At 32.4% G+C, this 7,081-nt stretch overlaps 1 non-coding gene across 1 annotated transcript; it reads right to left on the bottom strand.

The window, feature by feature from the left end:
* Window positions 1–4,975: 4,975 nt before the first annotated feature.
* LOC139869667 (small nucleolar RNA R71) lies at window positions 4,976–5,082 on the bottom strand. Its single transcript, XR_011766251.1, has one exon. It is a non-coding gene; the product is annotated as a small nucleolar RNA R71 (small nucleolar RNA).
* Between the last annotated feature and the right edge of the window lie 1,999 nt (window positions 5,083–7,081).

Below are 7,081 nucleotides of genomic sequence, written 5' to 3'. Positions count from 1 at the left end.
TTACGTAGATTATCAAATAATGATAATCTAAAATATCCTGTTTACACACGACCATTACATAATGGTTTACAATACAAATATGTTACAACAAAATAAGTTTCTTGAATGCAGTTTTTACACAATATCATACAAGCATGGACTCCAAATCTCGTCCTTATTTAAGTATGCGACAGCGGAAGCTCTTAATAATCACCTGAGAATAAACATGCTTAAAACGTCAACAAAAATGTTGGTGAGTTATAGGTTTAACCTATATATATCAAATCATAATAATAGACCACAAGATTTCATATTTCAATACACATCCCATACATAGAGATAAAAATCATTCATATGGTGAACACCTGGTAACCGACATTAACAAGATGCATATATAAGAATATCCCCATCATTCCGGGACACCCTTCGGATATGATATAAATTTCGAAGTACTAAAGCATCCGGTACTTTGGATGGGGCTTGTTGGGCCCGATAGATCTATCTTTAGGATTCGCGTCAATTAGGGTGTCTGTTCCCTAATTCTTAGATTACCAGACTTAATAAAAAGGGGCATATTCGATTTCGATAATTCAACCATAGAATGTAGTTTCACGTACTTGTGTCTATTTTGTAAATCATTTATAAAACCTGCATGTATTCTCATCCCAAAAATATTAGATTTTAAAAGTGGGACTATAACTCACTTTCACAGATTTTTACTTCGTCGGGAAGTAAGACTTGGCCACTGGTTGATTCACGAACCTATAACAATATATACATATATATCAAAGTATGTTTAAAATATATTTACAACACTTTTAATATATTTTGATGTTTTAAGTTTATTAAGTCAGCTGTCCTCGTTAGTAACCTACAACTAGTTGTCCACAGTTAGATGTACAGAAATAAATCGATAAATATTATCTTGAATCAATCCACGACCCAGTGTATACGTATCTCAGTATTGATCACAACTCAAACTATATATATTTTGGAATCAACCTCAACCCTGTATAGCTAACTCCAACATTCACATATAGAGTGTCTATGGTTGTTCCGAAATATACATAGATGTGTCGACATGATAGGTTGAAACATTGTATACGTGTCTATGGTATCTCAAGATTACATAATATACAATACAAGTTGATTAAGTTATGGTTGGAATAGATTTGTTACCAATTTTCACGTAGCTAAAATGAGAAAAATTATTCAATCTTGTTTTACCCATAACTTCTTCATTTTAAATCCGTTTTGAGTGAATCAAATTGCTATGGTTTCATATTGAACTCTATTTTATGAATCTAAACAGAAAAGTATAGGTTTATAGTCGGAAAAATAAGTTACAAGTCGTTTTTGTAAAGGTAGTCATTTCAGTCGAAAGAACGACGTCTAGATGACCATTTTAGAAAACATACTTCCACTTTGAGTCTAACCATAATTTTTGGATATAGTTTCATGTTCATAATAAAAATCATTTTCTCAGAATAACAACTTTTAAATCAAATTTTATCATAGTTTTTAATTAACTAACCCAAAACAGCCCGCGGTGTTACTACGACGGCGTAAATCCGGTTTTACGGTGTTTTTCGTGTTTCCAGGTTTTAAATCATTAAGTTAGCATATCATATAGATATAGAACATGTGTTTAGTTGATTTTAAAAGTCAAGTTAGAAGGATTAACTTTTGTTTGTGAACAAGTTTAGAATTAACTAAACTATGTTCTAGTGATTACAAGTTTAAACCTTCGAATAAGATAGCTTTATATGTATGAATCGAATGATGTTATGAACATAATTACTACCTTAAATTCCTTGGATAAACCTACTGGAAAAGATAAAAATGGATCTAGCTTCAATGGATCCTTGGATGGCTCGAAGTTCTTGAAGCAGAATCATGACACGAAAACAAGTTCAAGTAAGATCATCACTTGAAATAAGATTGTTATAGTTATAGAAATTGAACCAAAGTTTGAATATGATTATTACCTTGTATTAGAATGATAAAGTACTGTAAGAAACAAAGATTTCTTGAGGTTGGATGATCACCTTACAAGATTGGAAGTGAGCTAGCAAACTTGAAAGTATTCTTGATTTTATGAAACTAGAACTTTTGGAATTTATGAAGAACACTTAGAACTTGAAGATAGAACTTGAGAGAGATCAATTAGATGAAGAAAATTGAAGAATGAAAGTGTTTGTAGGTGTTTTTGGTCGTTGGTGTATGGATTAGATATAAAGGATATGTAATTTTGTTTTCATGTAAATAAGTCATGAATGATTACTCATATTTTTGTAATTTTATGAGATATTTCATGCTAGTTGCCAAATGATGGTTCCCACATGTGTTAGGTGACTCACATGGGCTGCTAAGAGCTGATCATTGGAGTGTATATACCAATAGTACATACATCTAAAAGCTGTGTATTGTACGAGTACGAATACGGGTGCATACGAGTAGAATTGTTGATGAAACTGAACGAGGATGTAATTGTAAGCATTTTTGTTAAGTAGAAGTATTTTGATAAGTGTATTGAAGTCTTTCAAAAGTGTATAAATACATATTAAAACACTACATGTATATACATTTTAACTGAGTCGTTAAGTCATCGTTAGTCGTTACATGTAAATGTTGTTTTGAAACCTTTAGGTTAACGATCTTGTTAAATGTTGTTAACCCAATGTTTATAATATCAAAAGAGATTTTAAATTATTATATTATCATGATATTATGATGTACGAATATCTCTTAATATGATATATATACATTAAATGTCGTTACAACGATAATCGTTACATATATGTCTCGTTTCAAAATCATTAAGTTAGTAGTCTTGTTTTTACATATGTAGTTCATTGTTAATATACTTAATGATATGTTTACTTATCATAATATCATGTTAACTATATATATAACCATATATATGTCATCATATAGTTTTTACAAGTTTTAACGTTCGTGAATCACCGGTCAACTTGGGTGGTCAATTGTCTATATGAAACCTATTTCAATTAATCAAGTCTTAACAAATTTTGATTGCTTAACATGTTGGAAACATTTAATAATGTAAATATCAATCTCAATTAATATATATAAACATGGAAAAGTTCGGGTCACTACAAGTTTAATCATAAACCCATTGTTATATAATTTAATATTTTCACCCCTATCACATAATTTATTAAATTAATAAGCGAAAGTGCAATAAATTTACATAAATTATGTTTCAACACCTCGGTGATCTAGACGGACATATGGACAAATTATTGACAACAATTTAGAAGTGTGATCCTGTGGTTTGGGTAATATTATAGTTTATATAATCGTGTAATTATAAAAAGGGAAGACCGTTATAATTTTGGTATTAGCGAAAGTTAAAACCGGATTAAATCTCAATTTGAATAGTCGGGGTATAATTTAATTCACTAAAACAATATCTAACGAAAGTTAGATTTAATTTTAGTTAGTTAAATCTTTATAAATCGAAAGATAAAATATAAGGATATATATTAAAACATCGTAATCGGACTTAAAAACAATCCATAATCCAGAGGGGACATATTTTAGTAGCCACTACTTTACTTTATTTTAAATCTCATCAATTTCACTTTTTACTACGCAGATAAATTTTATTTACTTTTACCGTATTACTTTTTACCATATTGTAAACTTTAATTACTTTTTACTATTTTACTATATTGCCATGAAAAATCTTATTTCTCTTCTTTTTACAAATTAATATAAATTGTAGTTTTATTTAGTTTCGTTAATTTAGTTATTTCGTTTTAGTTAAATTTAAATTGCGTTTAGTTATAATTAAAGCCTAATCCAAAAACCCCCCATTTTAATAGTTTAACTTTTAACAATTAAAACACCTGAAAACTCCATTTCCCTGTGGTATGAACCGGATTTACCAAATAAAATATTACTATACGGATAGGACAAAGTTGCCTATATGTGTGAAATCAATCCGAAATCATAAAAAAGCCATTTAATCACAACCAATTCGTGTAATAAATTAAATCTAAATCCGTTCAAAATAAAAGGACACGATCACGCACATCAACTTTTTGGCGCCGCTGCCGAGGAAAAGTTGGCAGTTAAATAAATAGATATTTTTTCTGATTCGTAGTAGTAGTTGGATTTGTACGTGGACTGGGTTATTGGAGCCAAACAGTACCTAATTATATTGGGACCAAACGAATCCTGCCCCTCTGCTGCATCTTTTGGCTATTCAAAACGTGGGCAAAATCAGAAGGAAAATCTGTTTGTTTAAAGGTTTTTATCATTGTTTTTATGTTATTCGATCCTTTCGTGAAAATTCATTTTCAAGAAAGTTCAATGTTTATACACTTAGTGAATAAATCCTTTAAGACTACATACAATTTAGTAATTGTATGACCCGTTCAGGAAATCCTAAACTCGTTGCACTTAATCCAGAACCTGAAAAAGGCTTGATCAAAAGATTAAAACAGGAAAAACAAAAAAATTTAGGTAGTACTAGTAAACCGAAAACACCGAAAAATATCAAAAAACAGGTAGGAAACATTACTGGTCAACCAGAAATCAAAACTGAACCTGAAACCATCGTCATTAAAGAAGAAATGGCTGAAGTAATACCTGATCCAAATGATCTACCAATGTGGAATACCAGACAAACTGTTCCCCTCTCGCTCTTGCACCTATAAGAAGACCTGAAATTGAGGCTGAAAACTGAGAAGTCAAGGGGCAATTTATGCACATGGTTCGTGAGAACCAATTCGACGGAAGACTTAATAATAATCCGATAGAACATCTAGAAGCTTTTGAAGATTTATGTGAACTGTATAAAAACAAAGATGTTTCTTCAGATGCATTTAAGTTAAGAACTTTTCCATACTCGTTAATCGGAGACGCAAAAGCATGGTTGAAAGCATCAAAACCTGATTCTATCACAACTTTTAACGAATTAAGAGATAAATTCATTACCCGATTTTTCCCACCGGCAAAAGCCGAAAGACTTAGAACTGAAATCACCACTTTTAAACAAAAGGCGGATGAAACTCTTTATGATGCATGGGAAAGATTAAAAAGAATGTTACGAAATTGTCCGCAACACGATTTGCAAAAAGGGCAAATAGTACAAACTTTTTATCGTGGTATTGATGAACATACTCGTGGTATATTAGATTCCTCCGCTGGAGGAGTATTTATGTACAAATCACCAAATCAAGCGTATGACATGTTAGAAGACATGTCAGTTCATACTTTTGAATGGACACCGTCTAGAGATCAACAACCTAGAAGGACGGTTGCAAGCCTTGAAGAAAATGAAGACAACAACACAACCATAGCTTCACTGTCGAATCAATTCAAAAAGTTTGGAAGAGAAATAGAGAAACTAAATTCAACAGTTTTAGCATTGCAAGTAGGCTGTGAAATCTGTGGACAGCTACATTTCACGAAAGATTGTGATATCAATGATCGGCCAATGAACTCAGTAACACAAGTTAATTTTATGGCCAATCAAAGACAAGGCAATTTTCAAGGAGGGAATTCTAATTATCAACCTGCAAACCCAGGATATCAAAACCCGAAGAATTTTACTTTTCAAAGAAATGGACTACCTGGCTTTTTCAATAGAAACCAACCTCCATTTCCACCTCAACAAAATTTCCAACAACAACCGTTACCTCAATTACCATATCAACAACAAAATCATAACACGCAACCAGTAGAGAAGAAATCTAACTTTGAAGAAGTTATGATGAATTTTGTCAAAAGTCAATCAGAAACGAATGAGCAAGTGAAGAGACAATTACATCAAGTCCAAACAGGAAATGAGCAAGTGCAAAGGAATCATCAAGCGTCAATTCAAAACCTTGAAAGAGATATGGGAAGAATATCCCAATTGCTTGCTGAAAGGCAATCAGGAACTTTACCATCCAACACGCAACCAAACCCTAAGGGTAAGGAAACTCAAAATCCAAGTAATTTTTCACAAGTTAATTCCATAACTACGAAAAGTGGGTTAACCATTAACCCCGATATTCCAAACCCTCGTTCTCCTATTCCTGTTTCAAAAGACAAAGAACCTGTGGTGGAAGAAAATATGATGCCAACCACAAACGCACCAAAGACTCAAAATCAACCACCATTGAAGGTATACAAACCTCCAATTCCATATCCGCAACGTTTGAAGCAAGATAAATTACAAGCACAATACAACAAGTTTGCTGAAATGATTAAGCAAATTTGTATAAATGTACCGCTTGTAGATGTTCTTGCGGGTATGCTGAATTATGGAAGGTTTATCAAAGATCTTATAGCAGACAAAGGAAAATATGCAGAAGTGTCAACCACATTCCTTAATGAGGAATGCTCGGCAATTTTACAAAAGCAAAATTTGCCACCAAAACTTAGAGATCCTGGAAGTTTCATCATTCCTTGTCTGATGGGAGATTCAGTAATGTACGATGCATTAGCTGATTTAGGAGCAAGCATTAATCTTATGCCTCACTCTTTGTACTTAAAATTGAACTTAGGTGATCTAAAACCAACTAAGATGTGTATACGATTAGCTGATAGAACTTACAACTATCCTATTGGCATTGCTGAAAACCTACTGGTTAAAGTAAATCACTTAATCTTTCCTGCTGATTTCGTTGTTCTTGAAATGAAAGAAGATAGTAAGGTTCCACTAATTCTAGGGCGTCCCTTTCTAAATACTGCAGATGCAATTGTGCGTATAAAAGAGAAAAATTTTAGCTTAGGTGTGGGGGAGGATAGAATTATATTGAACATAGATAAGGCTATGAAACACCCTATGTCTCCTGATGACGAATGTTTCCAAATAGACATTGTTGATTGTTGTATTGAGGAAGAACTACAAGAACTATTAAATATCGACACCTCAGATTTCACCCCGATGGGTGAAGGTGAAAATTTTGATGTCGATATAGAGTTAGACAAGCTGTTGAAGGTATTCACTGATGAAAAATACGTAGAAGAAGAAATTCCTAGGGAAGATGAACCTTTTGAAGAAATTACCAATGGTAATAGGTTCCGGATAAAATCTTCCTTGGAAGAACCACCCACCTAGGAGCTTAAAGAACTCCCGGAA

The sequence above is a fragment of the Rutidosis leptorrhynchoides genome, chromosome 9 (assembly GCF_046630445.1).
Source record: "Rutidosis leptorrhynchoides isolate AG116_Rl617_1_P2 chromosome 9, CSIRO_AGI_Rlap_v1, whole genome shotgun sequence".
Lineage (NCBI taxonomy): Eukaryota > Viridiplantae > Streptophyta > Magnoliopsida > Asterales > Asteraceae > Rutidosis > Rutidosis leptorrhynchoides.
This window is presented reverse-complemented; position numbering and strand designations above follow the sequence as displayed.